Below are 25,359 nucleotides of genomic sequence, written 5' to 3' on the forward strand. Positions count from 1 at the left end.
ATCTCTTTGGCATCCACCACAAGACAATTGTCAGACTTGATTGGTCTGGAAGAGAAAGGCTTTTGCTTTCATTTCTGTGTGTTTGGTGCCAGCATGTTTCCCTGACAGGGATGTGAGAGGTGACCGGCTGAGTTCATGGACTATGGAGATGCCAGCACAGGGAATCTCTTTCCTTCTTCTTCAGCAGAGGTGAGTGGAAACTGCAGTTGCTCCCAATGAGGATGGGCTGCCAATTTGCTTAGTTTTTATAAAGTCCCCAGGTTGCATGGGCTGGTGCTGCTTAAGCATTGCAGGTGGCAGGGTGGGTGAGCCCAGGCTTTGCTCTGGAGCCAGAACTCTGAGATGAGAAACTTGGGAGGTGTCCTGGCTGGGGAAGCTTGATTTGAATTATGCCTTGTGCCACGTTTATCTCTTTCTTTTTTTTTTTATCAACAAGGCTAAAAATCGGGGATTTCAGAGACACAAGAGTCCCAAATTCCTGTTTAACACTTCAGTAACTAGGTGGTAAGTAAAACGTGACTCTGCATTTACTAAAGCAGAGAAACTTGATTAACTTGCTGTTCACTTCTGTTGTGCCTATTTTGTCAAGTGTTAGGGGGCAATAGCAGGAGAAGGAGAGAATATAGATTGTAACATTTCTATATGGACCCGACTGGGCTTATTCGTGGCTTACTTCCAGAAATGTGAATGTGCAAATGATGGGACTGCAGTGGGAGATTTGCTTGGTTTTATTCTAAAGGTGGAGAGACATGCTTCAGCATGAGAGACATGCTTCAGCCCTTAAAATGTTTGCATTTCTCAGTTGGTATCAGCTAATCAAGAAAAATCATGGGCATGGAGCCTAAGGAAGAGGCTAAAAGGGAAATTAAGACTGGACACAAAGATGGGACTGTTTTGCCTCAGGTAACCCGAGTGATGGTTTGTAGTCTGAAGTATTGGCAAGGGGAACAATGAGGCACAGCATTATCCACAAAGGCTAAGAGAACTGTTTTACGAAGGCTGACTGTGGAGTTGCTGACCTTAACAAAGAAGGATTTCTTATGCCACAATAAATATGTGGTATAAATAAATTTTAAAGGAGAAAAAAAAAGTGAAATGTCGTATCTTTTGGTTTGTTAATGGAGAAATACTGCACAGCATGTCTCATACGCAGTCTACCAAATGTCACTAAGCACTATGGATGAGAGGGAAAACAGAATTATCCTTTGGGAGATGGACTGTATTGGGCAACTGAGCATCTCCTGCATGGGAAATCTCTTGCACAGAATCAGAGTTGATTGTTTTGTTCAGCTCCAGTATGAAAACATTTTCTCAACATTCACATTGTTTGCAGAACTGATACTTAAATTTCTCAGCCATCTCCTTAACTGCAGTGTCCTCTGTCTGAAAATATCTATTTAAACTCTGTTGCATCCTCCTAGCAACCTGTTCTGACACGCATCTCCCTACCAGGTGATACCAGAGATCTGTATGGCTTTGCAGATCTAAGTATGAAATACAGAGTTATTTTTCTATTTTAATATGAATTCAGCTGCCAAGGCAAGCATCTGCATTACCCCACTTTAGCATGCGTGCATGCTAAATCCATTATTTATAGGCAAATTTCTGCTCATGACTATCTGTATGCCACTGGCAGAAATTTGCCTACGTGTCCCTTCAGAAATAGGTTGTCATTGCGTAACCTCACCTAACCAGCTATACTATCAGCATGTGTAAACAGTGCATCTCAAAAAGAAATTAAAACATTTAAATGAAACATTTATTTTCAAGTGACACCGTATGTTACAGTTGTGAGTCTAAAATTATTAAAAGCTGACTTACAAGGTGATATTTTTTTAGCGCTTGCTGTTTGGGAGCCAGTCTTAGTTGTCTGTTAATGATAAGAAAACAAGCCACTAATGATGTCCCAATAAAATAACACAAAGAAATAACAGCTAATTCCTATAAGTGGTTACACATTTAAAAACTAGAAAAGCTTCTTCCAAACTAGAAAACTGTATATGTAACGTGTAGACCTAGCCTTAGAAAACATACTTGCAGGTCCTGTTGTCTCATCTGCAAAATATTTCCTACCTGGGGGAGCAGTGGCCCTGTCACAGAGGGCTGCTCACAGAAGTAAAGGGTTGAGTGATATCCAGTTGTCTCTTGTCTATCCAAACCCAAAACAAGCAAAAAACCCAGTTATTTGCATAGAAGAAGGCTCTTTTAAAAGAACAGATGAACAACATTATGATATCTGTTAACTCTGTTGAGGTCAAAAGGTCAACAAAAAAAAACTTTAAAAAGCTTTTCATGTGTCCGAACAGGCATAGGCTTTTGCAGACGCTGTCAGATTTTTTTATTTCACTTGTCTTCCTGTGTGAGACAGTCACTCAACAATGGGATCAATTACTTTCATCAATACCTCGCTCAGTATTGGGAAAGGTCATATATAGTTGTCTCCCAGCAGTAGGGTAATTTGCAAACAGGCGCTCCTCGTATTGGAGTCATGCCCAGAGGATTCAAGCAGGAAGGGAACACCACTGTGCTGGGCGGGCACAAAATAAAACCGTCCATGCTTGCCGTTGAAATAGGAATGAGCTGTGACAGCAGAAAAACACAGGCAGCAAAGGCATGTGAGGGAAGGGGTAAGTGAAAATAATGGCAGAGGAACGGCAGAGGAAGGCAGTGCCTTTGAGCCGCTGTTCCCTGAGGCTGAGAACTGTCTGTAAGGGGCAGCTCATTAGAAGACTGCAGCTGTTTCTAGCACCTAAAGCAGTAAGTAGATTTTCTGGAGGAGCTGGTGTCTGAATATTTCTGAAAATCTCCCCATAGCATGACTGCGGGAGCCACAAGCTACTGACTGCTACTGAAAAACTGACTTTTGCGTGGCTGTTGACATGGAAGATAAACCCGTCCAAAAGTCTGTGTTTCCCTGTGGCTGCTTGCAGCATGAGTCAGTGCGCGTTCCTCCTCCACGTCCATTACTGGAGTCTGTTCTGTCCTAGATGTGGGAATTACTGATATCGTCAAAGGTTAATAGCTAAAGAAATAATTTCATTTGTAAGAAGCCCCAACTGACAGGCTGTTAATCACATCCCAGGAGAGCTTGCCAGCTTGCATTTTTGAAGATGCAAGGAAATAATGTTATTGCCTGGTATTTGTTTTACAGCACTGTCTAATGAGAGTGGGTGCCTTGCTATTTTATAGTGTCCAGATATGAAATATAGCAGTGCCTGTCTTGAAGTGTTACTCTGTCTTGGTACACATTTTTGGGGAAAATGGCATGCATTTATTATACTCCATATATACAGAAAGCTGTGATCCTTGATTAGGTTATTAAATTGACTCACGCTCAAAGGGAAAACAAAATATTTATTTGCAAGTGAAGATAAAAAAATGAAATTAAATTGAGCTTCACAGAACGAGATGGATTTCAGGGGCTGTGAAATCAGAGTGCAAAAGGAAACATTGCATTCTAAATATTTTATTAATAATTATAATTGCTTTAAGTATATCATAACTAGGTTAGTGGTATTTGTTGTTTTGCTTTAGGAACACATTTAATTTCTCAATTGTCTACTGACAAACATTGCTTTCAGTGAAGTCAACATGAGAACAGCATCAAGAAGGAATCTAAAATAATACAGTCGAGTGCCATGAAATGCTTACTAGCTTTTTCAGCCACTGTGTGCAAGTACATTCATCTGACTGTCACTGGGATGTAGATACACCACAGGATAGGTAATGACGCTGTTTGGGTTGCCCTGTTTCCAAATTCCTCTGTAAACATTTCTTCTCTAAAACTGGAGAAATCTTCTGTGATGCACCTTCTGTGATGGCATCATGATCCAAATTCAGAATACACAGTTATGAATTATTGACCATTTCTGGCCATTCTGAATATTGAAATGTAGCTCATAAGCATACATGTGACCAATTTTCTTCAATTAACATGAGATGCTGTCAAAGCCACACCAACTCTTCTGCACAGATTGCCAGAATTGTATCTTTCTTTACATTCATTGCGGGTAAATAGACCCACGATAACCAGCAAATAAGGAATTATGGTGGCAAATCCATCAGCTGAATCCTTGGCTCACAGGCATAGCTATATTCCAACAGCAATATAAGATGAGCTGGGCTTATTTCTACCCATAAGTTACACACAAAAATTAAATGTAAAATAAAGCAGATACTGGAAACAGCAGGTAGTGGTTTTGTACAAATTTTTCAAGTTGAGGATTGCAGGATTAAAATCATCCAAATAGAATCATAGAATAGTTTGGGTTGGAAGGGACCTTTAAAGGTCATCTAGTCCAACCCCCCTGCAAGAAGCAGGGACATCTCCAACCAGATCAGGGTGCTCAGAGCCCTGTCCAACCTGGCCTTGAATGTTTCCAGGGATGGGGCATCCACCACTTCTCTGGGCAACCTATACCAGTGTTCCAGTACCGTCCTTGTAAAAAATGTTTTCCTGTTATCTAATCTGAATCTACCTCCTTCTATTTTAAAACCATTACCCCTTGTCCTATTACAACAGGCCCTGCTACAGTTTCTCTCCATCTTTCCTGTAGGCCCCCTTGAGGTACTGGAAGGCCACAGTAAGGTCTCCTGGAGCCTTCTCTTCTCCAGGCTGAACAGCCCCAACTCTCTCAGCCTGTCCTCATAGGAGAAGTGCTCCAGCCCTCTTATCATCTTTGTGGCCCTCCTCTGGACTCTCTCCAACAAGTCCACGTCCTTCTTTTGTTAGGAGCTCCAGAGCTGGATATAGTATTCCAGATGGGGTCTCACCAGAGCAGAGTAGATGGGCAGAATCACCTCCCTTGACGTGCTGGCCAAGCACCTTTTGATACAGCCCAGGATGTGGCTGACTCTCGGGGCTGCAAGCGCACATTGCCAGCTGATGCTGAGCTTCTTCCACCAGCACTCCCAACTCCTTCTCCTCGGGGCTGCTCTCAATCCATTCTCCACCCAGCCTGTATTTGTGCTTGAGAGTGCCCCGAGCCATGTGCAGGACCTTGCACTTGGCCTTGTTAAATAACCCTAATTAAAATCATATTCATATTTTGAAACCAAAAAACTTGACATGACTAAGTCTTATGCAGTACAAATTTTACATTATCTGAGAAAATGATACTAGATGGTACTAGACTAGATTGTGATTCTTGCATTCACATGGAATATCCTTTTCTTCCTAAATGAAAATACATTGGATTCACTCCAGTATTTGAAGAGCAAAGCACTACATCTTAATGCAGTAACAGCCCACCTGAGCGACACTGTGAAGATCCTGACCTACCTGAAGATGAAACAGTATGAGGTTTGCTATTCCAGAGAAACTCTTCTTCACTGTTCATATGTTCTGCCGCTGCTAAAGGTGCTATTACCACATAAACACACAAACCAGACCTTAATAACACTCAGTTGATCGAGAAGTAGAAAAATGTCAGTGACTGTAGTGACTACATGCACAGGTTTTTTCCTAAGAAATTACTTGACCTCATCAAATGGTTCATATTTTTATGTAACACCTAAAAAGTCTTGAAATCCCACATTGCCCTCCAAAATACAAATTCTTCACAATACATCTATTATTAAAGCCTTTAGCAAAGGTCTTAATTTCAAAATAAATTAATGGAAACCTGAATATACATCCCAGTCCTAGTCCAAGATGCCGACTCAGGTGAACATTTTGAATCTCTTATTTTGTCAGTATGCATCTTCTAAAACGTGGAGATCAATTTTGCAAGTAAGAATCCAATTGTCTCCAAAAGTGAGTAAGTAATCCCAAATTGATGTTTGAATAATTCAGCAAATTTAAAAAGAAACTTATTAAATATTTCCATCTGTGGAAAATCCTTATGTACCATAAATATAAATCCCCTAAGCAAATTTGCCACAAATATAAGATCATATATCTCTTGAGATAGTTCTTCACCATTGCACCAACATGTTGTCTGAGGGGATTTTTTTTTTGAGGAAGTTAGAGGTAACAACTTTTTATTTAATCATGAAAAATTTATTGCAATGTTAACTACAAAGAGCCCACTCCTACTCCATAACCATTAAAATGCAGGAAGTCACCTGTTCAATAATGCAGAATTGTTGTGTATTAAAAATTTAAATCTATAAATATTAATAGAACACAGGTCAGTCTCTTAATCAACAGAGGTGGTTGTACACATAGCTATTGTTGTAAGCCTTAAGGTTGCACATTTGTTATGGCATAGAGCAAAACAGACATGTTAAAAAGTAGTTGTCTGCTAAAGGAAATTTTATTTTGTTCCTTTTTTTCAGATGAAGGATAAGAACAAGAAATCCTGTATTAATTCTGGGGTCTGTGGTTGTCCTGTGGGAAGAAAAGGTTCCTATTTCAATCTAACAAGTCAATGTATGTAGTCAGCTTTACAAAGGCATGGCATCAAGGTGTTTATAAGTAACAGCAGGCAAAGTCACGTTCTGCAGCCTCACTCCTTTACACCACTTTGAGCATATAAAGATGTCAGAAACATGATACTGCTTTTCAGGGGACTGAAAAGACCCAGGCAGTGTATGCCCAATGTATCAAATACCAACAGAGAGGTGATTGCCATGCAGGAGATGAGAAGGAAACTCTTGGGTTATCGCCATCTGAGTATTCATGTCCCCAGGAATGTGGAAGCTGAATGGGCTGTGAGAGGGCTTTCAGTGATGCCCGTCAGCATAAAGCAAACCTGAAGTACTGGAAAGCTACAACTAGCTCCTCAGCAGTGATTCCTCTTAGATGTGTCAGTAGTTTCTGGATGCAGGTAGCATCCACCTTACTTCTGGCTAGAAAAAAACAGACTCTTCGTTGTAGTAGAGATACGTGGTCCTTTGCAGCCTTAACCAAATTCACATCCCTTCAGCACTCTCCAGCTCAGCCAGGGTAGCTCATTAGCTATGTCCCTGAGTGGTGGCCTACATGAAAGACATGCATGTGATTTGACAGCAAAAAGGAGCTTAGCACAGGTCTGTCCCAAGTCTATGTCTAGAGAAACGTGATTCCTTCTCCACTTGCTGCTCTCCCAGTCAGCCGCTCTGGGAAACCACTGGAGCCTGACCATGCTATTATGTTTGCCACACTGATGGCTGATTAACCGTGGCTTACAAAAGCTGTGTAATATTGCAAATGGAGGCAGAAACAGATGTCTGCTGCATGCAGTGGAAGAGTGAGTTGTGGGTGCCTGGTTGTCCTCTTCAGCTCCCTGGGACGGGTCTGCTGCCAAATGATGAGGGACATGTGTGCCTGCCCACAGTGTGCGTCTCTCAGGGCACCCACCCAGGCTGTATGGTTGGAAACAAAGTGACAGTTGTTTTATGCCATATTTTCCACCTTTGTAGAATTGGTTATGCTTGTTTAGAAGAAGCATTTATTGAGAAGGGGCTGGGAACATGTCACTGTCATGGTGTCAGGTGGGAATTTATGATAAAGCTCTGAGGTTACAGACACTGGGAAGCCCACCAGGCCCCTGTGCCCTTGGCTATACCATGGCACTTTGCTTGGAATTTTGAATTTAATTCCCTTGAGGAAAGAGTGACCTCAAGCCTGTCTGTTACTTGGACTAGGAGTATGTGAAGGTTCCCCTGAGCGTACACAGGAGTGAAGTGCAGAAAGAGGTCAGGATCTCATGCTTTTCTTAGACAACCTTTCCTGTTGCCACTGTCAGAAACAGAAATAGGAATAGACAGACCACTGGTCCATCCAAGCAGGGCATCTCTTGTGTTCCTGTGACTATTTCCATTCCTGGCCTGTTCCAAGATACTCCTCCCCCAGCTTTTGTGAGAATACAAATGCAAAAATGGGAGCATCTTGCTGCTGTCTTAAGTGATTGCCTTATTCGTGAAACATTTCCTGAGTATTCACTATCTGCCTGTCTTTCTCAGAAAGCCCACCAACAGAATTGCCTCTGGATGAAAACACTGAAAAGACAGAAAGGAAAGAATTAAGGCAACTTTGCCACAGCCATAGGAAGCCTTAAGAGGACCTGAAGGTTTGTCCAGATTTGGTGATATTGTTTGGGACTAAATGCCAGGCTGAGCAAGGCTACATATCCTTGTTGTGAAGGACAGGGAACATCCCAAAGACCTTGGAGAAGAAGGAAAGACATCAACCCTGTTATATCCTTGTTAAGGAAGGGTATGAGGAGGACACAGACATCCTGGAGAGAGTAATCTGTGCTCTCTGAGCCAAGGCAAACAGCACAGCCATAAGGCAAGACTCACTGAAAAAAAAAGGAAGGAGTCTCAGATAGGTGCATTTCTGCATGGGTTTTTTTTTCATTTGCTTTTTCTTACAGGCTTATAAGTTCTTCCTTCTACCTCACTCAGGTAGAGTGGTAAGAAACTGCAGGCCAGAGCACAGGAATAATTCTCCAACACACTACAGAAAAAGCTGATCTTCTCAGATGTGTTGCCCTTTGGCATAGTCAGGAAAACACATGTGTTTTCACCATTTCTCAGAATGACAGTGTTGAACATCTGCCCAAACTGCTCCGCAGGATGCTCCTCTGGCCCTGCTCCTTGATGAATCCATCAGCACCTGGGGTCAGGCCCACACCATGGCCTCTCTGGGCCCTCTGAGAAATGCAGGCAGAGTCACCTCATCCATATTCATCAATGTTCGTTGTGCTGAGACTGTTTTCTAGTACACTTGATTGCTCATGTGAGGCCTTCAAATCTCCAGGCTTTGAGAGCCATTCTCAGATGTTCCCTCTGCTTGAATTTGCTGAACTGGCTTGAAACAAGACATCCATTTCATATGTTTAGGAATAACTCTAAAACTGCTGCATGGAGTTTTGTGACTGCTATTTTCCTGGCTCCTGTCTCCTTTTAAAACTGCCTGTCTTGTTCCTTACCAGTGCCTATTGCTGGTGTATTGTACAGAGTCATCCTCTCCACATCTGCTGAAAGCTCAAATTTCATTGGAAACATAGGAGAAATGGGCAAGGGAAAAGGGGTTTTGTTTGTTTGTTTGTTGGTGTCGTAGTTCAGCCCTGATCAGGACCAGACTACGCAGTTTCTCTCTCACTCCCCCCACCCTCCGAGAGAATAGGGGGAGATAATATAAGGAAAAACAGCTTGAGGTTTGAGATAAGGACAGGAAGAAAATCCTTAAAGTTACTGTTACAGGCAAAACAGACTCGACTTGGGAAAAACTATTCATTTATTATTAAAAACAGCAGGAGAATGAGACAGAGAACAAGATAACCTCCTCCCACCCCTCCCTCTTCCCAAGCTTAACATTATCTCTACTATCTTCCCCACCCCCAGCAGCACAGGGGGGAAGAGGGAATGGGGGTTGCAGTCAGTTCATGTGTTGTTTTACACTGCTGCTTCATGGTCAGCGGAAGAACTCCTCACATTCCTTCCCTGCTCCATTGTGGGGTCCCACCCCTACGCCACAGTCCTTCGTGAAACTGCTCCGGCGTGGGTCATCTCTTCCACTGAGAGCAGTCTCTTCAGAACAGCTGCCCTAGTGGGCCCTCCACGGGCCACAGCCGCCTTCAGGCATCTACCTCCCCTGATGTGGGATCCTTCACGGGCTCCAAGTGGATCTCTGCTCCTCCGTGCGCCTCCATGGGCTGCAGGGGGACAACCTGCTCCACCATGGGCTGCACCACAGGCTGCAGTGGAGTCTTGGCCAGGAGCCGCATTACTCCTCCCCCTCCTTCTTCACTGACCTTGGCGTCTGCAGCCGTTCCTCACAACAGGCTGGCAGACGCCTCTCAGGATCCTTTTTACATCTTATTCACTTCTCATCTCCTCTCCACTTCTTTCAGCCGGGCTGGGCCGAGTTGGGCCCAGTCGGCCGCCTGGCAAGAGGCCAGAGGGTGAGGCCTGCAAGGCCCATGAGGCCTGCGCCTCCCCCTCTGCACCTCTGCCCCCGCTCAGCTTCTTCACATCTTCTCTTCTCTCTCTTTTTTTTTCTGTTTTCCCCTTCTTAAATACGTCATCGCAGAGGCGTTATCATGGAACATTCTGCTACCAATCAGCTCGGCCTCGGCCAGCAGCAGGTCCGCCCTAGGCCTGGCCGAGTCCACTGAACAAAGGGGAGCGACTTCTAGCAGTTTCCTACAGAATCTACCACCTTAGGCCCCCCCTTACTAAACAAAACCACAACAGTTGGGAAGGGGATTTGGTGTTTTTTCTTTTATTCTTAAAAGGTCCAAGGCTGGTACATGAACAGTTAGAAACTAGTCCATATAGGAAGAAAAGCAGAACACCAGAGTATCTTCAGGAAAGTCACCACAGATTCCTCAGCTAGCTGTGGAAGTAAGCAGCAAATCACGTTGACAATGAACAGTTAGATGTAAATTCCATTCACTGCAAAGCTTTCATTCCAAAGTGAGGAGCCCCTATATGATCCATCCATGCACTTCAAAGCATGATTTGATGATAGGGCTTACTTCAATTTTACGCTAATGAAAACCATAAATAGTTTCATGACGGTGGAATGAGGAAAATTCAAACTTGATGGAGACAACTATTGATAATGAAATGTTTTTAAATTAGACACATTGGATTGACATTTAATATTTGTTAGGCAATCTGGGCCTATTTAGAAAGATTTTATTTAGCTAACCTAGTCTGAAAGTGAAAAGCAACTTCATAGCTGTGTGTTTGTCCTAAACGTCTTCGCCTGCATTTCTTAGGGCTCTTGATATGCTACTTTGTGGAATGCTCCCTGCTTTTCATGGTGTGACAGCTCTGCAAAAGGTTGATGGCTGCTATTAACATAGTGGAGAAGGTGTGGGTCCCATCTGTATATCTGACTGCATTACAGAATAGAAGCCACAGCCAGTGCCAGATCTCTGGTCTCCTGAAATTTTGCCCCTCTTAGGATGACCATTTTTATCCCATTGTGATAGTTTTTATCCCATTTCTGATTACATTTTTTTTTAACTCTGCAACACTGAAGCCAAACATGGCTCATGAGTTGATCTAACTTGGACCTTGGCAGGAGGAGGAACTCAGGATGTAGCCATAGTTAGTAATTTTTAAGTACAAGGTTAAGTAGTCTGAGGTTAGAGAGGAAAAGATCAGCAAAGTACTACTAATCGATTGGATACAAAGCCAACTGTATTCATTTGTAACCAACACCTGTGCAATAAAAGACACTAAAAAAAACCCCAGCAAAATCTCTTCTTTTATATGTTTTACCAGCCCTATGTTCCTCCCATGAGTCCTGCAGAACTTCTCAGTTTGTTCACTATTCGTTTTCACTCCCTCAGGTTCATACAGTTTCACATAGCTGCATGTGATTAGCACCACTGCCATTTTTTACTTCTTTGTCATCTCTTTAATTTACTGCTAGACTTTTTACTCTTTGATCCACTAATTGGATCCTTTCTTTTTTCTCAATTTACAGTCTGATCTTTTAGAAACACTGAACCTGGCTGCTCCTTATGCCCAGTTCCTTGCCCTCGCTTGCTTTATTATTCGTTTCCTTCCTTCTGCTCATGGCACATTGTGGTTTTCACAGATGAACTTTGTCATACATCTATTTTTGAACAATTATCATTAATAAATTAAACTTTACCAATCTGTGTGCTCTCGCAGAAGGAGTGTGGGCCTGGAAGCAAGGAGGATGTGGCTTTTTGTTTATGGGTGCTGCTTTATATGTCAGCGCCAGAGATTCTCTCATCTCTGGAAAGCAGACAGGTATGTTTAGTGATGTCTCTTGTAGACAGACTCTCAGATAATTATTTGGGAAACATATTCCCTACTAGTAAAACCTGAGAGATTGCTCCAGGCCAAAATGTGACCTAGTGTCTGTGTGGTATTTCAGAAGTGCACGCTTTTGCATCCTCTTTTAGTCTTTCTCCTTTCAGAAGAATACGGGGCATCTAACAAATACCAGTCTTCAGTCTTTTGGGGCTAGTTGACGGCTTACATGCTGAAAGTACAAAACTTGTGATGAATCTGAGGAGTTTTATTCTTTTGTCCCTTATGGGGGCCTCTGCTTAATTGAGGTATTTTATCTTTTAGCTAAGGACAAACAAGTTTGTTAGATTATGCCCACACCAAGTCTTGCAATGCTGGCATCGTCTCTCCTCAGCATCTGACCTGTCTTTTCAGAGTAGTTTGGCATAGTTAAACCATGCCTTTGGTTTAACAAGCTCCAGTTTTGTACTTCACTAGAAAGCAAACTTCTTAATAAAAAAAGGACTAGATTTACAGTGACAAAAAGATGCAAAATGTGCACACATTATGTATCATACAGGCTTTTAAATACTGAGACTTTTTATTTGGAAGAAGAAAGGAGAAGAATGTGTTTACGTACGTGTCCTAGATATAGAGGCATAAATGCTGAAACTTTTGCATTTGAACATGTATCACAGAAACAAAGTAGAGATTCTGTGTGAGGAACATCAGTAGGTTTACTGTGTAATAGCTTTTATTTGAAATTTATCTGCAGTCTTTCATAGCATTCACAGTGATTTACAGGATTCCATTTATAAGCTTTGTACAATTTACACTATTTGCTGTAAGCATGAAAGTTGACTACAAACTATTAAAACCTATTTATCAGAGTGTTTTGTGCAGAAGTCTTGAGACTCAGGCTGTACCTAATGCTTTTGGAGGAGTTTTGTAGAGACAAAAATCTCCCCTGTGTTTCAGCATTAATGAAGGACAATAAAATTGCTATGGTATCTATAGACATAGCAGTTTCTCGAGCAATATTCAGAGTTAATTGAAACAAAAGAGAGAGGTGAATTCTTCTCTTTGTTGTTTACCATGAACAGAAGAGTCCATTGCGTAAGATGCAGCTACCGAGGCACAATAAGAAAGGATGGCTGAGATTCATCAAAAAATGGAATTTGACCAGCACTGGTGCTAGTATATGAGAAGGAAAGAAAGAATCCAGGTTGCCACCCATCTGGAAAGGCATTTTATAATGGTTAAATATAAAGCCCTCTGAACAATTTTTGGCACTAGAAAAAGTCCCAAGGAGCCAATAAGAAAAAAATTAAACATGTCACAGAAGAAAAAGCAATGCAAAGCCTAACAAAAAAAAACATTGCTTGTTCCCTTCAATATCTGAAAGTAACATTCCAGCCATAGATCTGTAGCATCAGGGAGAGATGAAACTTTTCAAAAAAAACATGCAAATTCTCAAGTGCATTTCTTTTTTAATACTTTGGAGAGAGACAAAGTACTATTACATTTCAGTAAACCAAACATTACAATTTTGTCATGTCATATATACAATATAATATTTGAGTTTGTCTAAATAATATTCTAAATGTCCAAATTAGAGAAACTGTTACAATTACATGGTGGATATACTAAGCCAGTGAATGTATACTCTTGCAATAATGCTGATGATCTTCAGTCCAATAATTGGGCAGACATTAAACCAGCAAAGAGGTATTCATGGCACGTGGTTTGTGTGTGTGTATATGGGCATACCATGCACTTAGTTTCTTCAAACTATAAATTAGTTACTGTTCTCAGAAGCAGTATATCAGATTTTCTTATGAAGGATACAAGGGTTTTTCCAGTATAGAAATCATCTATACTCCTCCTCTGTCATGGAGAAATCCAGACTGTGGTACACAATGGTAGAAGAAACTACATATTTTGCGCTGGCTTCTAGAACTGGCTGGGTGATACTTTTACTAAGCAGGACACTGCTTGATCTTGAATATAGCTGGAATATAGTTTGGTGTTTGGCAATGTGAGGCTAACAGCAAATTGTGCTTCCTAAAGCACACATGTAACAGGCTAAGAAAGTTTAGTTCAACCTGATGCAACACCATCTTCATTGCCCAGCTCTTCTCTCAGTTATACTACTTAAATTGCAGTACGATAACTGTTAGTGTGGTCTGACGTGATAGTATTGTAAACACCTTGTTTTCCTTTGTGTTACTATGGACAAATTTAATAGATAATTGCATATTAGATTTTATGCCTCTTGTTCATATAACACTATGACTCCAGTTCAACCACAAAGACACTTAAAATTAAGTTTCTGTTTTATTATAGATTAAAATGTTACTGTGAACAGTTCTACCATTGTCTCAATTAGATCTTATAAATGTACTCCTGTTAACCAATTAAATAATTGTGTTTTATAAGATATTCCATTAATAACAATTGGCAAACATTAATTCAAATTTTTAGGAAGGTATTACCATGAATAAAACCCATCAGCAACATATCTCCCAGTTGTTGTCTTTTTGATTCTATAATTTCAATGACTTATTATCTCAAAATTCAGGACAAAAGGCCTTGACTCAAGACATTTTAAGCTGATAGAAAGTCTAACTGATTTCAAAATGCTTAGAATTGGCTTTGCTAGTCACTGCTAATATTATCCTAGATTCACAGAAAATCAAAGCAGAAAAGTCCTTTATGTTGTCATTTAGTCATTTAAACAGAATCAGAAGCTGTCACGAAGTTCAGTGACTACAAATCACATCTTAGGAAATATAGTTCCTGGTGTTGAAAAAATACGTATTTAAAATATGGTGGTTTTATTTTATTTTTTTTTTATTCTACAGAATGACATCTTTTCTTATTGTTCATTGCTTTCTGTTTCCTGGGCTATACACAGTGGATGCGATATTTTTCCAGATGCCAGGTTTTTCCAGTCAAAACTATTTTTTCCGTTCTAGCCATCTGTAATCTTTCAGGATACCCCAGAGTAACAGCAGAGCTCTGCTTCTTGGAGCATTCTCTTACCCAGCCTGTGAACATCTTGTTTTGCACACATCTATGCTCATGTGGGCAGCCCTTCCACTTAACAGATGTGCTAATGAGGAAAAAAAATGGAACTATGCTGAAATGGCAGGTTTGAGTGCTTAGTGATTCCTCTTGTTTTTCCTGTGTAATTTTTTCACAGAATGAAAGTTTTGTTCTTTGTTGGTTAATCTACCTTGGAGTTTAAACATACCATAAAGCAGTTTAGCTTCCAAGTGTACAACATAATTCATTTATCTCCCTCTTGCCATGCCACTGACATGCTTACCTGCCTCTGGAGTATCATTGCTAGCTCTCTTGAAGACTTTTGTTAAGCTTGTATAAGTTCTCTGCTTACTGCATTGCCATTCCTTGCTCTGGAGTGAATTTTCATGCACTAGCTGCTGCTGCTGCTGGACGTTCATTGCTTTGAACGTCTCTTGCTCTGTAAGATTCCACAGACTTTTTCAGGCATCGATCAGGGGAAGATCGGAGAGGAGTGACTGATTAAGCATTGAGACCGTTCTGTAGTGTGATACAACACCCTGTTCAGGCTTGCAGAAAGTGTGAAGATTCCTGTTCATGCTTAATTTTAAAAGTTCTGATTGTTAATCCTTAATTATGCTGGTAAAGAGTTCCCAGTGGCACAGAAACTGGAGACTCTTCCATGGAAAAAGCTCAACTCAGAGTGCAAAAGACATGATGTACAGCAGTGCTGCTCTCCTTTTACGATTTTTTTTTTCCCAGCGCAGGTGACAGTTTCTCTGCTTGTGCTGGATTTATCACTAGCTGGGAATCCATCAGAACGACTGTGCTGGTAGCTGCTAATTGCACAGTGGTTTCAGGTTGTCGGGTTTTGATAGATAGTGTACACAGAAGTCTCTTAAACCTCATCTTCCCATCTGACCAAAGTCTTACAGTCAAGCCTGGTTAGAATAGGTTTTGTGTCCTCTGCATTGAATTTTGGAGCTTATCTGTAGAAACTTAGGGTGATGTGTGATTAATTGCAGGGCTTTGGTTTTTTTGGAAAGTTCTTTTATGCAGGACTCCCTACACTGGCAAGAAGATGTTGACTACCATTTAGTCGCTGTTTCTTCTAGTGTCATTAGTTACACTTTTGCAGTTTATTTAGCTTATTCTTGGTCTCAATCCACCAAATTCAGAAGTTCATTGGTACACAACATCTATCTTAAGAAAATGTACAGATAATATTACTCTGTCACTTTTTCATTATCTAAAAACTAAACATACCTCTTTGGTGATACCTCAGAAAAGCTACTTACAAATTTCAGCCACAATAATGATCAGAGGGCTGGAGCACCTCCCCTGTGAAAAAAAGGCTGAGAGCACTGAAGTTGTTCAGCCTGGAGAAGAGGAGGTTCTGGGGAGACCTTATTGCAGTCTTTCAATTCTGAGAGGGGGCTTGTAAGAAAAATGGAGAGGGACTTTTTACCAGGACCAGTACTGATAGGACAAGGGGTAATGGTTTAAACTAAAAGACGGTAGATTTAGATTAGACATGAAGAAAATTTCTATGATGAGAGTGGTGAGACACTGGAATAGGTTGCTCAAAGAACTTGTAGACGCCTCACATTTGGAAGTGCCCAAAGTCAGGTTGGACAGGGCACTGAGCAAGTGGGAGGTGTCCCTGCCCATGGTAGGTGGGCTGGACTAGGTGACCTTTAAAGGTCCCTTCCAATCCAGACCTTCTAGGATTCTAATTTACTGTTTCAGAGTTGTATAGGACTGAGGATACAAAAGTAAATTTGGCTTGTGATAAATTTTTTGGTATAGTCATCCAGATTCATATATTTTTGACTCATACTACATTTGTTGACATTGTTACTAGCTTCTAAATAATTGCCTTTAGTTTCCAAATATAGCCTTATTTGAAATACATAGTTGAATGAAAATATAAGTACATGCAGCTAGAGCCTGTTAACTTAAGAGCAGCATGTTCAGGAAAGGATAACCAGCATTTTGTCACTCTGAAATTTTTAAGGAAAATACCTGAGTAAGCATTTAGCAGTAGAAAGATGCCACTTTCATTAGTGCATGGAGTGGAAGAATTTGGGAGGTTTGGGTTATTTTTAGAGGGGGGCAAGCTAGGTGCTGTTGCATATAATGGTTGCCTGGTAACACATCTAGGATTACAAGATAGCAGGGTCATTGATGTAGGCTTATTTCATCAGTAATAAGAAAAAAAATTAAACAACCAAACCCACTCCAGCAAACTGTTGCTTGGCAAGTTCTGTTTTTCAGCGTTTTGTGAGCAATTCAGTGATTCCAAGCTTTCAGAAATATATATTCTAGAAATGCAAGACCAGAGTAGCAGTTTGTTAGTCACTGCTTTTGTTGTATCAATAAGAAAGCCAGTTTTGCCTTTGGGCTTGGATTAGATTTATTTTCATTTGCCTTGCATGTCAGTTTACAAATACACAACAAGCTTTGGACGCTCCTCTGTATGCTCTTCCGCTTTAATAAATATTTGTTGATATTTCTTTTGTAACATATTTGGACCTGATCCTAAGAGTATAACTCATACTGAAAGCAAAATCTATTTAATAAGATCGCTCATGTATTCAGCTACTACCTTTCTTCATTAAGAGTGGCAGAATTAGGTTCTACATAAATGTAGACAAGTAAGCTTTTCTAAGCATGTGTACCTAAATTCATATTTAGGTATTCAGTTGCTGAAAAAGTACCCTAATTTGCACAGGCGCTGAGTACTTACAATGAACATTGTTTGCCGTGGGCATTTTTGATCATCAGAATGCCTTGATTTAGGCAGCATTCAGCAACTTTGCCATCAAAATATACTTGAAATTGTTGGTTAGCAAACACAGTTGTCATTGCTGTATTCTTAAAAGACTACTTTTTTCTCTGAACATGTCCTACCTTTCTGCCAAAAACACCACTCCAGCCAAACTAGGGACAGGTACATAAGTCACCGTGCAAGTGGTTTCTTAGAGGTTCAACCTCTTCCTTTGAAGTCTTTTAACTTTCCTCACATCTTTTACTACACTGTCAGGGACCAGGAACTCATCCTACATCACATCATGTTTGTTGCTAAGTTTCTTTAAAGCTCTGATGTAAACAGGAACCGATAGTGATTGTTGATGAATCACACTGGCCCTTGAGTTTCTTTTTCAGTAAAATTAATCTTCCTGGATTTTGCATGTACAGACTCAGCCTGTGACCTCACAGCTGTGACCTGTGCTGAAGCACAGCACAATGAATCATAAAGGATCTTGTCATAGACTTGGGGAAATTATCTTTTGTTACCCTCTAGACTCTCTTAATAAGGAATAGAGGAAGAGTTAAATTGGGGAGCATTACCCACTAGTGCAACTTACTCAAATAGCCAGAAGGCTCAGCCAGCAAAAGGTGGTCTGTCCTAGGCACAGGACCTATAATTCTCCTGATTTTTTTTTTTTTTGGAGGGGTGGTGGGGTTGGTGTAGAGAGTGATGTTTTTGTTTTCTGATCTATTCTCTTGTTCAATAGATGGTTGTGTCCATCTTTGGTGTTCCTTGACTCCACTGGAAGACTTTCACATCATCAGTAGTTCACCACATCTGCTAGGCAGACTTTTAACATCAGATATGGAATATGAATATAGGCTCTTGTGGAAAGGGAGAGGAATAAAATGTGAGAATCCCTGCTACCAGCTTTTCTGTAGCACCCCAGTCCTACTTCGCTTTCTTCTGTGTAGGTGGTGACATGCATTTTCCTTGAGAAGCAGAACCTCTTCACACTCACCCTTTCCTCACAAAACAAATCTTGATCCCTTATACACCTCTCATGTTTGTGCCATGTTTTGGTCTATATGAAACTGCAGCTTTTGATGGACAATATTTTCTCAGTATGAATAGGTAAGTATAAAAGATCTGCCTTCATCATCAAAATGAAGTAACTAAACCATTGCTTCCTCCAGATATCATCACTCCATCAGTCCACTTTTTCTATAGTGGAGATTTTGCATTTCGTAGTTTTTGTTTTTTCTAAGAAAAAGATCTTTACCTTTTAAATCCGCTTTGCTTTTTCTTCAGCAGCATCTTTTGTCTCATTTCTAATATTATTTCATAATTAAAATAGAGAGGGGAATCTCCTCCTTCCTTTCTATCTCCACGGAAAATAAAAATAAAAACGGAGGTTTTCTCTTGGGTATTCTGACTCTTTTAATTACCCTCTCAAATTTGATTTAGTTTTTTTTTTGTTGTTGCTTGAAGTAATTTTGCTTGCCAGCAATTAGAGATAGCATGTTGTACAACAAACTGTTTCAAACACTGGAGGAAATATCAGGAAAACAGTTTCCATGGTGTTCAGTCAGACCTGCATAACTGTTGCTTGGTGAGGAAAATAATACAAGGATACTTAAGAGCAGCAAAGCAGAGGACACTTGATGTTCTGTTGTTCAAACTGCCTGTTCAACCATACTGGCCAGACCTTCCAGCCAGCCTGCTGATGTGTCGTGCCACAGTATGGATGGAGTATTTTACCAAGGTGAATTTGTTCATGATTCTCAGTCTGAAGGCCAGATTATTAAATGATTCTCTTTCTTTTTTTTGCTTTGACAGCTATGATTAATAAAAGATGCTGAAAGCATGATTTATGAAGGGGCAGATCTACAGAACTCCCTCCTTCAAAGCCCAGCTTTCTTCTCTTAGCTCACTGCTCACATGCAGGAAGATTTAACTGTTCCTTGAAAAAAACATCCCTGAGCCTCTTTGGTGTTGCTCCAAAGATGCACAGTCACGCAGAAGTTGGAGGCTGGGTACCGGCCATCCTGGAGCTGCAACTCAGAGAGCCACAGTTGAAACCAGTGAAATGTGTTGCAGCTCCTTAAAGCTAGAAATATTATTTCTTGCTTCTGCTACCCAGGGGAATGGGATAAGAGGGAAATATCTCTGCAAGATAATCTGCATGTGGGACAGGTTCACTTATGAAACTATATGAGAACTGAAAAGTTTTGTTTCTATTTGGATGAACTTGTGACCTGGATATCAAGCTTTACTTGGACAGGGCAACCTTGTGTTTAGGAGTTCCCACAAAACAACCTGGCACTTCCCTCAAAAATGAAGTCAGCCCTCTCTGCCCAAAGAGAAGAGAGTTGTGTGTTGCGCCTGCCTTGATCATGAGCAAAATCTGAGAGATCCAGAGGCCTTCCCCACATCTGCATGGGGCCATATGACAGTGGAGATCACTGAAGCTTCAGAAGCCCAGGGCTTACCCTTGTTCCCTCATCCCTTGCAGCTGTAGCTTGCAGAAAGGCAAATGCCGCATGCACATGCACATGCACCAATGGGGTGGTCAATCCAATGGACTGGGGATGGATAGCTCAGTCCTGTTCTGTCCTGTGCTTCAGTGGGAAAAATAGAGCATGTTTTCAGTGGCTTGCAGCAAATGGCTGCTAATGGGCAGACTTGCCTCTGCCTGCTTCATCCTGAGCAGAGCACCTCCAGCAGCACTGCCCAAGTGTTATACAGCCCTGGCTCTCTCCAGGTTCAAGGCTCTTCCCTGTGTAGCTGTGGTTTTAGCTATTGCATTACATTGATTTATCAGTCCCTGTTAACTCCATTCCCTGTAGATACAGTCCTGCATTTCACTGTCAAGGTAGGAAAAAAAAATTTTTAATGCGTTAAGCCAACTTCTGCCCACAAGTGCTCCATTAATTCAATCAAATCTATTTTGGTCTTATTTCTGCCATCAGTTCTGCCACATTTTGTGCCAGCTCAAACCAATAAACTAAATTATTAAGGCTCGGAGCTTTACTCAGATAACATGGGCACTTTTCTGAGCAGCACAGAACAAAGGTTAGCAGCAGAACGCAGCAGTGGAAAATGAAGAACAGAAGGGATATAGCATAAAGACATCACTAGTTTTCCAGCCAGTCCTAGCATTATTGCACTTACTATATTTTCCATGTCATTTACTCCATCCTCTTCCCAGTTAATTTTGTAATCTGAATCTGAGGACTCAGGCTGGGGAAGACAACTTTCCAGATGTTTCTTCTGGAAAAGGGGAGGCTGTTGTAACTATTCGAGAATTAAAGTAGAAATAGTGAAAACGGGGAGAGGGAAGGCTGATAAATTTTGTCTGGGAAAATGAATGTGTTTCATTTGACTTCCCTTGCACTATAAAATGAGTGTAAAATGAACAAGATTTGGGTAAGCAGCTTTAGTTTAGAATGATCCCAAAGCTCTTCACAAATGCAGCTGAGTTTGGTTTTAGGGGAGACCTTATTTTCCACTGAAGAATCATATGATGCTTGGGTCAGAAGACAAGAACTAAAGCCTGGATTTGTTCCTCCTAAATTGAGGGGTTAAGGGTCAAGACACCATACTATAGCAATCAAAGAGATTTTCAGCCACTGGTGTGCCTTTCCAGCTCATGACATCCAGAGTAGGGACTCTAACCAGCTGCCTTCCCCAAGATCTCTTGCATTTGATTGATTCCCCCTTATGTGAGGAACACATCCATCAGTATAGAAAGACCTCATCTCATCCCGACCTTTGTGCTAGCTAGGGAGGGAATAAGAAAGAAGGGGTTGAGTGAAATAAACATTGAGGATTTTTTTTTTTTAAATGGACAAGTGTGAGGATAAACTAAACTGGAGTGGATTGGAAGATATCAGCAGATTTTAGGGAGAGAGATTAAAAATAAAAACAGCCCTGTATGTTTCTTCAAGGGTTTGTCAGACATAATGGGATATGGGATACTGGCAGAGACACAACCTAGGGGCAGGAAATAGTGTATATATTAGGAAGTTCATGGGGGACACAAGATCTAGACAAAATACATGAGATCAGCTCTGTGTAAAACTGGCAGAGTGCAAGCTTTCATGATTGTCTATGGGTCTCTGCCATAATACTTCTGCATGGCCCAAATCTGGTTTCTTCACCCTCTTCACCTTCAGGGAAATTCCCAGATAGGCAGCTACTTCATACGCAAGTCCTAACGGGGACTCACCATGTTTTACACTTGATGCTGCTTGTGCATGGTGCTTATTGCTGTATGGACAATGATTAACTTCAGAAGGAAAAATACCACCTTCTATATAAAAAAAAATCCAATTTCTGTATGAGCCTGGATTTAATATTTATAGATATGCATATTGTTTTCCTTGTTTAAAAAGCATATTCCTCCTCCAAAATCTGTGTCAGAAGCATGAAGGGGAGAAGCACACTTATTTGTAAGATTAAGTTCCTTTTATCTTCCTCACCAGCAGTCTTCACTCAGATAAGATAAGGCAGGTTAAGAGGTCTCTGTAAAGCAGAGTTCCGGTTCTCATCTTTCTTAGTATAGACTTTTCAGTTTCTTCCTAATCTTTCCTATTACTCCCATGTTCACCCTTAGAAAGACTATATTTTGAGCTAGGCTAGCCTGAAGACAGTATTCCTAGCACAGCAGATGTTTCTTGATTTATAAATGGGCTTATAATATTTTTATTTTTATTCTTCACGCCAGCCTTTTGTAGCCTAATATTTACTTTCTGATTTTCATCTCTGTGGCGCAGTGATCTTCAGAGAGCTGTGATTAGTAATTTAGGACTGCATCTAGATTTATTGTAGCATTGAATTTCATGTTGCCACCTCGCTATGCTGCTTATTTCCCCATGTTAGTCCTTCTGTTGCAATAAAAATATGTAAAATTTAAATTAATAGCCAAGTTAACTGCTGCTATAGATACCATTTCTGTAGCCTTACCTTTAATGGTTTGAAGTGAGAATAATGTTAGTTAAAGATTCGTAGTTTAAACAATGTGCCTTTGTGTGACCTGTCTAAAAGCAAGAAGCATAAAATGCTAAAATGCTAGCTCCATCAAGAACCCCTGAAGAACTGCTTAGGTTTGCCAAACTATTAAAGAAACTAGGGGAAAGGTAATTCCAGCAGGGGTAATTCCACCAGGACTCATAGACCCTCTACCCAAATTGTACCACTGACTCAAAAGAAGTAGGCAGAGTAACAGGACTGAGCACGCATACTACATTCACATGCTAGGTGAAGAGACTCTGACCAATCATTTAAAAAAATAACAATGCATATGTGTTTAAAAGTTGAATATGTTCATGTTTTTTTTATAAATAAAAGACAATTTAGAGCTTTAAGGTGTGCTGTCTTGAGATAGGCACCCATACCTGTGCATCTATGCGATAAAAGAAAATACTTCCACTCTGTGTGGACTGGATCTTTGCACACCAGCTGATGGACCCCAATCTGGGACAACACTTCTAGTTTTGCCTGGGTTTGCTTGACCCCTGTAATTTTACTATCGTACTGTTTATCACCTTCCCCAGAACACTGCTACACATACATAACTGCACTAACTTTATCAATACATTTGCTGTACCTCAGCAGTCAGTTTTTTGACTCTTAGCCAATTTTCAGTCGATGGCAACAAATTGCCTCTCACCTTGATCCTGCTGAATTTCTTTATCCGCTTGATGTGAGGGATTTTGTCAAAGGCAGTTTCAAAATCTAAATACATAATGTCAATTAATTTTCCTTCTCCTAGAAAATATTTTCTTGGCATTTTGAAAGACTGCTAAATAGATAAGAAGACATAATCTCCCTTCTAGCATACTCACCCTCACTAAACCCTATGGTCATGAGGCTTTAGAGGACATATAATTATGGTTGTAATTATCTCCATAACCAATTTACAAAGTACTAATTCAAGACATCAGAATTATTCTAATAAAAATATGTATTTATCAGACATTAACATTGTATTTGAATAAGAATTAATGCTTTTTGAAAAGTTAATGTTTTTAAAATTTATTTCTCAATAGCAAAAAATGTAGGCATTGTGGAAACTTGCCACATTCAGAGGATAAGCTTCCCCTCTGCAAGTAGTTTGTGCAGTCATTAGAAGGGAGACCACATGGTGTTATGTTGATCTTTTAGAACAAGATATCCATATGGGAGATCTCAGTACTACTGATGTTCTCAGTTACAGCAGTCTTGTTTGGCAGAAAAATACTTCTGACACTTAGGTGAAATTTTCTGCAGGACCTCTCAATTGTTACACAGGCCTTTCATTTTTCTTCACTTATGGGAGAACATGTTAAAGCACACTGGCATATATCAAACACCCTATGAAACAATGACTCTTTATTCTTTAGTGTTGATTTGGCATTAAAGTACTTCAACATTTATTCATTTAAACAAAGTTTCATTAATGATTATAAGCCATCATTTTGAACAGTCTTAAAGACTAATAGAACGGGTTGTCAGATTAAATAAAAATCAAATTGTTAAGTAGCAAATTAAAACATTAGATCACACTTTTCCTTCAATTTACCTCTAGAATCCTATGTCATTTTTACAAGGGGTAACAATTGTCCATATCCCTTGTTTAATTGGTCAAAATGTGTCACCCCATTATGCTGATCTCTATAGGTCTCTGCTATGTTCCTGTCCAATTACCATTTTTTCCGATTTTGAACTGCCAGAACATCTTGTTACAAAGGACTGTACTCCAACTCATTCTAAGCAATGAATAACTTTCTGCATATCATTTCCCTTCCTTTCAAATGGGATAAGCTTTCCTAAGCTTTGGAAAGGTCCTGGAGAACCTAAACTGAAGCACAGTCTTTGAAAGGGTGATTTAAGCCATCTTGAGATAAGCAGGAAGACAGATAATGTGCATGGCCTTTGGGAAGCACCTATCTCTCCCCATTGATTGTGGAAAGTAAACAATGCATCTACATCGCCCAGTGCAGTGCTACGCACAGGTACCTGAGCTTAGTCTATACACAGTGCACACAGAGCACAGTGACCACTCCACCCTCATGAATTAGTCCTTCTGAAAAAGCACCAGTGTGGCTGATCACAGGATCTGAACAAACACCTCTGCTTGACACTGGTATTCAGAAGCGCCTAGTGATCTTTCTATGGCAATACTCTGCAGTGAGCAGATGTGCCGTAAAGGCATAGGCAAATGTCAGATGCAGATGGCAAGTCCAGGCTCAGAAGCAGCCAGGAATGTGGATATATTTTGGTTTTGACACCACCCACAGAAACATCAGGGTCTCACATAAAGCCTGTGGTGATATTCTAATGCTAGAAAGGCTAAAGGGAACCTTATGGCTTTACAATTATTAAAACAGGCAACCAAAGAGAGAATAAAATTTCTCTAGTAATTTAAGGATTTTGAGGTTTTGACAGATTATACAGATTTTTTTTTAAAACTGTGGCTTCATTTCTCCCTTTTATTAATATAATCCTTTCCACTTGAATGTGTAGATTTTCTCTGTATGTACAGAAAGACAATTTAAATTAACTTTTGGGGTTTTTTTTTTATTCTAACAGAGCACCACTCTGAATAAACATTTCATTTATTCAGAAGACTTCTTGAAGAAAAACAAATTTTAAGGATGGAAGACCACTAGAAGAAAATCCAGTAAAGAATATGACTTTCAGTAAGTTAAGTCTGCTACTTGTTTATTAATGTTATTGTCATCATGGATCTCCTGACAGAATTAGCTGCAAGAAAAGCAGAAGCTTCTCTAACCTATCCCGATGTGCCATTTCACTCAATTACAACATGCTTGCCTCGTTTTCTCTCTAGAGCATAGGTTAGCTGTTTGCTCAAGCCAATACTGGATGTAGTCTAAACATGATTAATGCTTTTAACCAGATGGCTGTACAGATAGCTCTTTTTCAAT

General features: G+C 40.3%; 1 long non-coding RNA gene across 1 annotated transcript; it reads left to right on the top strand.

Annotated features, from left to right (window-relative positions):
• LOC147601218 (uncharacterized) lies at positions 1-25,118 on the top strand. The gene is made up of 3 exons (XR_015257959.1): positions 1-189; positions 437-504; positions 25,004-25,118. It is a non-coding gene; the product is annotated as an uncharacterized LOC147601218 (long non-coding RNA).
• The last annotated feature ends 241 nt before the right edge of the window (positions 25,119-25,359 follow it).

This window comes from Chlamydotis macqueenii, chromosome 3, assembly GCF_036417535.1.
Source record: "Chlamydotis macqueenii isolate bChlMac1 chromosome 3, bChlMac1.mat, whole genome shotgun sequence".
Lineage (NCBI taxonomy): Eukaryota > Metazoa > Chordata > Aves > Otidiformes > Otididae > Chlamydotis > Chlamydotis macqueenii.